Raw genomic sequence first — 11,594 nt, 5'->3', positions numbered from 1 at the left:
TGCTGGACCCTCAGTGACATGACTTCAGAACAGGGTCTCTCTCATGTGTGAGTGGAAGAACAAATCCCCGTGACATCTGGGGAATGGCAGATAAAAGCACCCAGTGTGTAGAAGTAAGAGCATCTTGGTGATACACCCCTCAGAACAGCTGCAGGCCAGCCAACATGGAGAAGACTTCTGGCTTCAGAACTGAATAGTTTTCAGCAATAAAAGTGTGAGGTCAAACCAAAACTTGAATATAGTTCAAGCAGCAGGCAGAAGCAGCTCTGGAGCACCCTGCTACTGCAGGTGAAGGTTTTTGTCCCTGAGAGGCCCTAGGCCCTGGGCCTACATATGCCACCTCCCATGTTTACCTAGCTGCTTTTGCTACCACAGCAGTGACCTCCTTGTGATCAAATCCTGTTTGAGAGACTTATTGTGAAGCCCCCTGTACACACTACTCTACAAAGCCTGCTATGACCTTGGGGTTACGTGGATCCCCTTCCCCCATAAAGTCAGCACCTCACAGTGCTTCCCCTCCCTTCTGTCCCAGGTTACTCCTTGGGGCGGTTCCAAGAAGGGCTGTGGGCAAACAGGAAGGGGAAGTGTTTGCTCAATTGCTGCCCATGTTTAGGGGCTCAGCCAGCTTCTGGGATTCTGACTCTTGTATCTTCTGAAATATCAGGGGTTTACCCCATTCCCTCAGGCCCTGGCTGGGATGGAGAGCAAAATATTAGCTCTGACAGAAAACTCTGGCAAAAGACTGCCCTGAAATAAATGGGGCCAAATAAATCCCAGCTTCTTCACCTTGCTGAAAGACCCCTCAAAGAATTAATCTATTAAAATGCACTCATTTATCCAAATTTTGCTGTGCATGATATTAAGAGTTCAGATTTGTTTCTGCCTTCCAGTTTGGTCTTTGCTGTTGTTATTGTTGTGTTTTAAAGGAGTCTGTTAAATGAGAGAAACAACCTGTCTCAGTGTGGAGTGCCTGGCTTGCAAGTGTACCGGGGTGCCAGGCCTGGGAACGTCATTAGCAGACTTGTTTAGAGAAAAGGGTTAGTTAACCACAGAACGGCTCTGCTGATAATTTGTTTAACTGCTCCCGTGGTCAGAAGTGTGGTCAGGCTCACAGCATCCAGGAGCTGTTAATCACCTGTCAGCGGGCTCTTGCAGCGTCTTCTGCAATTGCGGGCCTTGTCGTCTGAGGCCCTGTCAGCGAGGGAAATGAAAAGAGCAATATTCATAAAGCTTGCAAGAGAGAGCGAGGAGAGCTGTGGCTGAACCTCATCTGCAGCGTATCTCATCTGGGAATGGATTTAAATCGCTAACGGAACCCCCAATTCTTGTGGTACTAAGGGATGGTACAACAAGCGTTATTTTGCAGCTGATTTTTTAATGGACCCATACGGCGTGTCCTTTTCATTCTGTTATTCCACCCATCCCTTACAACTTCTGAACACATGGGCCAATTTCAACGAAACTTGACACATCCAAGAAGCATTGTACATATTATGTTCCCACCTCTCACAAAAGTAAGGCAGACAGAGAGGAGAAAAAGTGCTTAACTCTCCTCCTGGGAGAACACTTCCAGTGCAATCTCAGACAACATTTATCTCCTGAGAGGAGTGTAAGTGCTGCAATTGTGAAAAAAAAACTCCAGAGTTCACGTCTTATTAGAGACATGAGAGAAGCTGGCAGCAGCACCCAGAGTCCCAGCCTCCTGCTGAGGTAGGACTGCTGTGTTTCTGCGTTGGAGTAGGGCTTGAGGATGAACGCAGATGTGCTGTGTGAGTCTCTGTGCAGTGTGATCCCCACTGTGGGGTGTCCCTTTCTCTGGGAATCACTCACACGGGGTCACTAGATTCATTGCCTCGGGGGGCTAGAGGAGTCCCGCATGATCCCTGACGCAGAGGTGCTGAAGATCACAGCACACTTTACTGACGCCCAAACAGTCCTTATTAATGAGTCACTTGAACCAGAGCTGTGTCCTGCTCTCTCCCAAATGCTGAAAAATTTCTCAGGGCCATGTCTGCAAGTCACAGAGGGGAGAAGCCAGTGCTGGCCATGGGAAGGAGAGCAGAGAGAGGAATTGCAGCTCTGAGTCCGTGTGAAAAGTGTATTTTAACCTTTCCTTAAAAAACGGGGGAAAACGTGAATGCTCCAACTAAATGCATATTTCCAAGGAAAATGCCTTGTGATTAAGTGATAGGTTTTGATCACAAGTGGTGGGTATTTCATCACACAGGAAATAACTGGTAAGGATCACTGTTCACTAACAGCTCTCTCTTTGCTCAGAATCACCTCATCACACCCCACAGCGTGTGCACCGCGTAACTCCAGGTCCACGCATTCATTTTGGAGCTGACATGCAGAAGAGCTGGAAGGATGCTGTCTGCAGCGTGTAGCCTCTCATCTGTCCTGGGGAGAGATGCCCAGTGCCACCACATTCCTCCATGGCCTGTGATTTCCCAGTTGGTATATCCTTTTTTTTTTTGAGAGCAAGCATAACCTTGTAAGGAGCAAATTCTTGGCTCTCCTCTCCTGACAGGCACTGTTCTTCCTTTACACACAGCAGATGAGGGCTGTTTATTTAACCACTGTTTTACATAACAAAATAAAACAGTGGTTATGAAGGATGGGGGGCATTTCAGGTTAACAGCTTAGCTCTCCTTGACAGGAACTGGTGAAGTTTGCAGCAATGACTCTGGAATAACCTTGGTCTCTAACTAAGGGAAGTTCAGGTCAGTCATTGCTAGCTGTGATTTCCAAACCTGCTCCACCGTGCTGCTTTCCTGCATGAGCTCGTGCAGAGGGAAGAGTGGGCCGTATGTTTAGAAGTCACTGCAAGGCCCCAGTGAGCCCATGGGTACCTTCACATTGATTTCAGTGGGCTTCAGACTCATCAGATATGCTCCAGCAGCCTGTTGGCACAGAGCAGTGATTCCAGTGAGGCTGTGCTCCAGCACACAAGGTGGCATTAAGGAAGAGGATGAATCAAAGTGAAAAGGAACAGATAGATTTTGGGTGTAATTAGATACATTAGCAGTGTGGCATTCAGACCAATACTCGGTGTGCACTGGAAACCCTCCGTGCTCCTCTGTATGTCCCATTAAGAAGAATTTGATCTCTGGGGTGCTCCACTGTCATTGTCACCTGGACGAAGTTGTGTCCTGGCTCTGGAGCTTGGGGGCTTTGGTGAATGCAAGCCTCTGAATGAATATTCTTCCTGGCCAGACATAAGCTAGAAGACGTCCATTGCTTATGCTACTCTGGAAGCTTCTGGACTTAATTTGCAGAACAGTCAGTAAGCAGAGCCATGGGAATAAGATCCAGTCCTGCTCTGCTGGACTCCGAGGCCACTGGGGACTTACAAGCCTCTCAGTTGACCTCCTGCAAAAATGAGTCCATAAACCTCACCCAGAGTTTCCTGCAAGTGGGCCAAGAGGATGAGGGGAATGAGGCTAGGCCTTCAAATCAGGGCTGGCCAGCTTTCTACAGTCTTCCTGCCAGTTACAGCCATGGGACCTCACAGGCTTCAGATGTTTTGCACCATGGTGTACGTATAATATCAGTCGACCATGCCTTTCAGTGCTCTATCTCGGTTAAGCCCATATATTTCTGCCCACTCAGTACTCAGTTTATGCTAAATAAAAAGGACTGCTGCCAGCATCCAAAAGATATATACAACATTGATCTGTCAAATCTGGACCCTGACATAGCTTTCTGAGATTGCGGACGCGGGCACACATGCCTACAAGTGATTTCTATTTCCTTGTTGCCAAAGGACTTGTGTCTATCATATTGAGTTTATTTGTGGGAGAAAAAAAAAAAAAAGGTCAATAAATACAAAATGCAACAAAAGAAAATGCCAAACTGACTCTGACAGACTTTCTTCATACCACTTCCTTTTGTGGAGAAACAGCATCTGTCCATTTAAATTAGAGCAAAATATTGAGAAGATGTTTCCTAATGAGTTGGCAAATCAAGATGCCAAAGGGACGAGAGCTGAACTCTGAAGAGGATATTTGTTCCTCCCCCAATTCAAATTCAGTCTTCATTATTATTATTTTTGTTTCTTCTTTCCATTTCATTTGGCAGTGGACTTTTACCAGAAATAAGCTTTTTAGTGTTCTCCCTTCTGTGAACTCAGACTGAACACAGCCAAAATTAACTTCTCACTGGGTGGTGAAGATAGAAGAAAAGGAAACTAATCTTCATTTCCTACCCCTGTTCCCTTGACATTATATCCTTTATTTGGAAGGCCCTCACATGATCTGCATATAAGAGAAAGAAAGAAAATGATAGATCAAATTGGAATCCACTGTCTGGAAATATTTATCCAGTTTACAATGGTAGTGCCATAAGTAGTTTGATTTCTCATCTACTCCAGATCGCATTGCTGTAGGAAAAGTAACCTCTTTAGCCCACCACTAAATTCTGTGATTCATCAGTGAAACAACAGGATTTTGGAGGGTTCAAAGTATTTCCTCTCCAGTCTGCTAACACAAAGAGAAATGGAGTTGTTTCTGAGGGGGGCCAAAGCAGGGAGGGAGAGGTTTGCTGCTCAGAGCAAAAAAATCTATTGAAAACAATGGAATAAATTGACTTTTAAGATTTTTAGGCATACACTTTAGAAGGGATATGTATCTAGAAAGCAAAACAAGTACATAACTAGCATTTAGTTAAAATAACAGTAAGTATCTCTTTTGTACTTAGGCACCCAGTAGGAAATTTTGTAGTTTCTGCTGGTAAATGTTCTGACTTCCAGTGTTAACACTTCTGATTTTATAATGCAAGTTTTCCCACAGGTTATCTTAAAATGTAGACAATATAAGTCCGTTATATTTTTGTTTATGCTGCAGTCGGACATAAAGGTTGTAAATTTGAGTTGATCACAGACCTTGTCTAAAGCACGTGTGCACTTCCATGACACTGTTTATCTTTAGTGTTCGGCCAGATGAGATAACACGGTGGTGTGTCAAACACGTGACACATGTTATCTAGACACCCTGAACACTTTTTTTGCAGGGACATGTTGACACAGCGCTTTTGAGTAGATGAAGACAACATGATGGCTCCACTTATGCCAAGGAACAAGACGAGTGTCCTTATGTTAATCCCCCCAGTGCCTAACACTATCAACTGGAGCAAGCAAGATGGAACTGCTCGGATGAATTCAGCAATGGAAATGTTAAAAAGCAAACAAACCTTATATTGAGTGCAAAAACTGGTACATGCAAGAGAACTTGCTTTCAGGGTTTTTTGTTTTCTTTTCTTTTAATGCTCTTTTCCTTTGTTAAGAATAAAAGCAGAGTATTTGAGACAGACAGGCTTGAGGACATTTGGAGTGAGAAAAATTAAGAAATACCACTCCTACGTTCCATCTTGACCACTATCACAAATCCTGGCTGAGGCTTCAGTAAAGATCACACGCCAAATTCTGCCATGCCTGTATACCTGATGCATGAGGTCCGTAATGCTACAGAATTTCAGGTCTGCATCCTTGCTTGTCCACTACGTGCATCCTACTGACATCATTTGATTTACAGGGAGGTCATAAAGGAAAGAACTGAGCTAGAAAGTTGCATTTTGGGGATCGCAGGGAGAAATCTATTCTCAAAATAAAAAGCTCTTTAAGAGCATATCTGCCCTGTGATATGGAAGACAGCAGGAAGTGCAGGAGCTGGTAAGGATCCAAACTAGAAGTCCACTAAATCCTATGGGAAGGTCCTCGATGAGGTCTGGAAGTACAGCAGCCACATTCGTGGGAACTCAGACCAAATACCAAGACCCTCAGCTGCAAATGCGGACTGGATCGGGATGATTTTTGGAAGTAACACTACGGAAACCAACCTGGGTCCAGCTGCCTCCCAGCCTCCCTCCCGTACAAACTATTTCAGGGGAGGTGAGGACTGCATGACAAATTCAATTAGAGATGAGCCTGAGGGGGAAAGAGGTTGTCAAAACAGATGATTAAAATGAATGCAGTTTGAAGCCAAGGGGAGTAACCAGCATTAAGTCATGCCCACAAGCAAGGAAAAATAACGTGTTAGGAGCTACAAGGTAAAGTGGACTCATTTGTTTTTTTCATTGTGTTTCCACAGTTTCTCATTTTCTTCCCCTCCCACTCTCTATAATGCTACTGCTTGGCTAAGCATTAAACACTTTGACGGTCACACAAAATCATCTAACATTTCCATGGCAGTGAAACACTAAAACATAAACAGTTTATTTCTCGTGAAATCTGTAAGGAAAACAAACATTTTATAAGGCTCCAGTTCCCTCAGCCTTTTCCTCCCCTGTAGCCCCCAAAATTACTGCCAATGTAAAAGGCAAGAGAGAAAATAGACCTTAAGTAAACAGAAACGTGAGTGTTATTTACTATCCACTGGTTATATGCCAAGGAGATATCAACCAAGCAGACATTAGGAAAATATTTATCCAAGCATTAATATATTCTTTGCACATGACACATTGCACATCATTATTTAGCTGGGCTGATAACACGGAAGCTTTACTAACAGCATATTTCTTCCTGTGCTTAGAAGTCTTTAAAGCATTTCTAAGCCTAGCAGTAAATCACAGCCTGGTTTGCAGATATATTCTGTGTACACATGCATATTCCGCTTCAGCCCTTCTAATCACATTGCTGAACATCCATGTCTTTTCATCCTTGGTACTGCCATGTCATTTTTGTTATTATAAAAGGAAAAGCAAAACAATTAAGGTCAGTCACAACCTAAGTTCCTACTAAAATTCCCAGCAGCATCCATCTCCACTGCTTAATGAGGGGACTGATCGGGTGAAGATCAGAAAATACAAGAACTGACACAAATCTGAAAAGACTCCTAAACAAATCAAAAAAGCCTTTAAAATGTCTGAAGTACTCTATTGTTCCAGAACTGGGCGGTGGTGGGCTTATCCTGGTGATCTGTCAATATATCTGTCCCCAGAACAAATCCCAAGAATTCTTATCTTTGGTCTTATTCTCAGTAATATTTTTCTAAGTTTGGCAGATAAAAACGTTGGGATAGTTCCCAACATAGTTCTGTCTGAGGAGCTGAACTTCTGGATGTTCACGCTACTGCAGTGTAATAAATACTAAGTCCTATATACAGGAATTAAAGGAAACCTGATCATATTGGGAAGAAATGACATTAATGGACACAGAATTAGAGGCCCGGATTTCTTAACTGTTTAGTCAGCAAAAAATACCTGGGACCTGAATTTACCAGAAGACACCACGGACTGAGCTCTGAGGGGAAGGAAAAAGAGGAAGAAGGCATGGATGGACAAGGACAGTTTCTTTGGATCAGGCTTCACACCAGCTCCACCAGGACTTTGAGACCTTTACAGTGTCTTTTTCAGGAACAAGGTTAGTGGAAAGGCAAAGGTGTGGTTGCAGGGAGTCCCCTAACTCTCCCCTAACACTGATCCGAAGCACTTCGTCATACTTCCCAAGGATGCCATTTAGCCAACCCTTTCTTTAAGTGTTCACAAAACAATAAAAGAGTCCAGATCTTGCTATGCCTGTTTTATGTGGAAAGCTGGAGCCTGGAGAACTTTAGTGACACGGCCGGAGTCAGTGACACTCTCAGGAACAGAAACTGAGTCATGACTCCTCTTGTCCTGCCTGAACTCCCAGGCCCTCTTCAAAGAGCCTGGACTGTCTTTGCAGCTACAGATTTGCACAGAGATCCACAGGGACTCGTAAAGGCTAAAGCCGCCTTTAAAAATGACTTCTTAGGCATGCAAAGGCATAAAGTTAAAACTTTCAGAGATAAGTTGTAACTTACAGCTCCAGCACATGCCTGCCTACTAATCCATCTTTTCACTGAAAAATGTCACAAGGAATTACAACCATCCTCTTTATAATAGCAAGATTCAGGGGCCAGTCAGTCCAACAGCATCACTCTCTCACTTAGGGATTTGTCGTGCTCTTTAACAAAGAGTTAACTTAATAATGTTCTAATAATTTGTCATGTTAAGAAGAGAAATAAAAAAGGGAATTGTTAAGGCAGTAAGATTCCCCCACACACACATTTAAAGGTTTGAAATCAGGGTCCTGTGACTTTTCTATGCCATTGGCTGATGACACATGTAATCGCTTGCATGTGGGACCTGATTTTCCAGCTCTTGAATCAAAAGGGAAGCTTCAAACCACCCAAAAGCCCAAGACCACTGAAGTGAGTGAATTATTCCAAATAGGCTTACAACCTGTTGGTTTGCATTTTACCAATTGTAGGGCACTCCAGCCATGCATTTGCAAGAAAGAGGGGGAAAAAAGTCTGCACGTTATTTCCCAGGGAGAAACTCTACAAGAGATAAGAACATTTCAGAAATAACTGATAAGCTACATCCTGCTGGTGTTTGTTTTTGTTTATATTAATGGATTAGCTGCACTGAATCCAGTATTCTGGGTGAGGAATGTCTCCAAAATGAATGGGATTGCAGTGCTCATGCGAGTGGTGCTCCACTGGACTGAACATTGCCTATTTATTTAATGGCATGAGTAAGGCTTGGTTAAGGAAGCGGGGCTTCATCTTATAGGTTCATAGATTTATTTTTAAGCCCGGATGGCATTACTATCCTCAGAGTGGTCTCTTGTGTTTAGTCATACCTACTTCAAGTCTGTAACTTCTGGTTGAATTATAACACCTCTCTTAGGACTGTGAGCAGTCTGGATTGAGACATTTCAAATGAGAGACTTTTCCCAGTCTTCTTGCACTTCAATGCAAAATTAATGGAATAGCAAGATTTGTAAATTCTACTTAAATTACAGGTGGCAATAACAATACTGCAGCATGGCTGATTTAGTTTGTTTAGAAAGTCTACCATGTGTTTTGCTAGTTTCCCATGCTTAAGCTGACACCAGTCAATTCTGTTTTCTACATACCTCTGGGATATACATCTCCAGCCTAACTGGTGGAAAATTGGTTGTTGATGCTCAGGAAATAACCGATTTTCCATCTATTATAATGTGGCCTTACTGAAAGTATACACTGTCGATATACAAACCACTGATTACAGTTTTTAGTTAACAAATGGGTTTTGTCAATTGCCCCAGGCACTGCCTAACAAAGTCGTGCTTAACGGCTAAGAAGACCGATTTCTTTGGGGATATTGCTTAAATGGAGCACAGATCTACCATACACAACAGTTGCTATTCATCAGGCACTGGGAGAAAAAAAAAAAAAAAAAAGCCTGGCAGCAAGCCAGAAATGTAAAGCAGCCCTATAAGTTGGCAGAGTAGTTTATAATTACTGCTATTAAAATATACACACATGCACACACACACACATACACACACACGTGAGATTTTCTGAGATATAAAATGCCGATGCTAACTTCAGGGCAATATTTCTGCGATGATTTCATTCCGTGATTAAGTATTTCGGAAGGAAGATACAAGATATTAATTAAAGCAGAGGATAAATACTTTCTTAATTAGCTGATGAAATACAATTTGCATGGAAGTGAATTCTTTTTAATAACTGCTGAATGTGCCTGGGGCAATGTTCCAGCATGTCCCCAGCTTTTCCCTTCTGTCATCCTTCGGGAATTCTAAATAAATGATTAGAGACTAATTCTGATCTCACTCACTGTTTTTCTGATTTCATTTAATTTTCATGGAATTTCTCCTGTCTGAGAAATCAGGAGGAGAAATCAGAAGGGGAAATCAGGACCTTTGATTTTTCTTCTTATTTTTCCCCTTCCTTTTGCACAGCAGTGTGAAAAGAACCACACTCAGACCCATGAAAGGATGAGATTTTCTAGGGCTGAACACAGAAGAGAGCAAGGAGAGATGCTACTGAATGGGTGGGGTTTACTACCCTGATGCTATTGTCATGTAAATCCTCATTTGGGACTGTTTGCTCACCCTCTTAGTTTTCTGATGTCATTAGACATTCCCCGCTTAGACGTATGCCAGCACAGAAACTTTGAAAGATATTCTTGCAGCTACTGAATTGCAAGGGGTTGAAAGATGTCCTTATTTATTTGTTTTCATGATATTTTGGTTTTGGTAGCACCCTTGCCTAATTTAACAGCCCACAAGCAGTGCTAGCTTAATAAGGAGATGCTGAATATTTCACTTTAACATATATGATCAACATGTGGTCCCATGTCATCTCTTTTCAGCACACTACTCAAACTTTGCTCTGAAGTTGGGATTGTTCATTTCCTTGTGGCCTCTCTGTGTCATTTATCACAAAGGAATCCAAGCATTTCATAAATGATGATGATAATGGGTTTATTTTCACAGCTTACTGCTGAGCAGCTAGTTTGGCTGGTGTCACTGCTGCTTAATGGATGGAGAATGGATGCACAGATGTGTTAAGATCCACATTTCTCTTAAGTCTGAGAAGTACAAATGGCCTGTGATTTGAGTTTTCAGCTGATAGTGAGTCCTGGCTTATTGCTTATGTTCAGACTACCTTTACCACAGGTGAAACTGAAAGCTCAGGACTTCCATAAACCCAAGCTTTGCAAAGCCAGGACTAATCTTAGTAACCTCTTATGAGAAACTGATATAAGGATTTGCCCACAGCAGACCACAATGCAGTAGCTTGTTCTGCCTTCTCCAGAACTGCAGCTGAGCTTCAGACTGCACTTTCCTCACCACCTTCTCACATTTGCATCTCCTCAGTCTTACAAGATCTCTGCATCACCACGGCCAAAAAAAAGGAATCTCTGAGACTGCGGAGGAGACGAGTGGTGTCTGCTTTACAGGTGGCATCCCCTGGTTCCCTGGGCCCTCCTAGGGGGTGTTGGATGTGTACATGTTTCTGTACTCTGGAAATCCCAGTCTGAGTTTTTGATCTCATGCACATTTTCAGAGTTTGCTTTCTCTTTCATTACATCTTCCTTGTACTGTAAGTGGTGCCTACCCCTTGTAGGGAACAAATCTGTAGTTCTGGAGGGTTTTTGACCATCCCGGATAGGGGTTTGTTGGCAGCAGAGGCAGATGTCTCCAGAAGATAAGTTATTTCTGTCTGCAGCGTGGGGCTTTCCTGAGCACTCAATAAAGGACTGGAATTCGGGGGTTGGGAGGATCACGCATATAATCCTTCAAGGCAGTAAACACTGTCATAAAAGAGGTTGAATTGAGGTTTTCAGGGGCATTTAGCACCCTCACTAAACAGTTAAGAAAAGAAATACAGCAACTGCATTATCTGGATAGGACTTCAGCCATCTGAACAAAGGCCTGATGAGCCAGTTCCAGAAGAAAGCTGTCCTCTCATCAGAGCACAGTGAGGCAGGCAGGTTTCCCCTGGGACTGGGGTCTCTGCTGCCAGCTGGGTAATGGGAAGAGACAGGTATCACAGGTCCTAATCTAGCCTAGTATAAGGGTGAGGTGTTGTAAATTGTTAAGTTCTTCCCTTTCTTTCCAGAGGTGTCCATTTTCATCATTCTGTTCCCCCTCACAGAAGTTCAGAAGAAAAGAGGAATTGAAAATGTCAAATTAGCTACTTGTTTCACCGTGCTGTTAGAAGGGAGAAGCTTCAGGAAGAATGAAGATGGCAGAGGTATTTAAAGGCCACAATGGGCCAGCCTTAAACATCTACCCCCAAGTTTATGCTTCCAGATTTTTTAAATCAATATTTGTGTAG

Source organism: Anser anser (genome assembly GCF_964211835.1).
Source record: "Anser anser genome assembly, chromosome: 8".
In the NCBI taxonomy this organism is placed as follows: Eukaryota; Metazoa; Chordata; class Aves; order Anseriformes; family Anatidae; genus Anser; species Anser anser.
The sequence above is the reverse complement of the archived record's forward strand: the minus strand, read 5'-3'. Positions refer to the sequence as shown.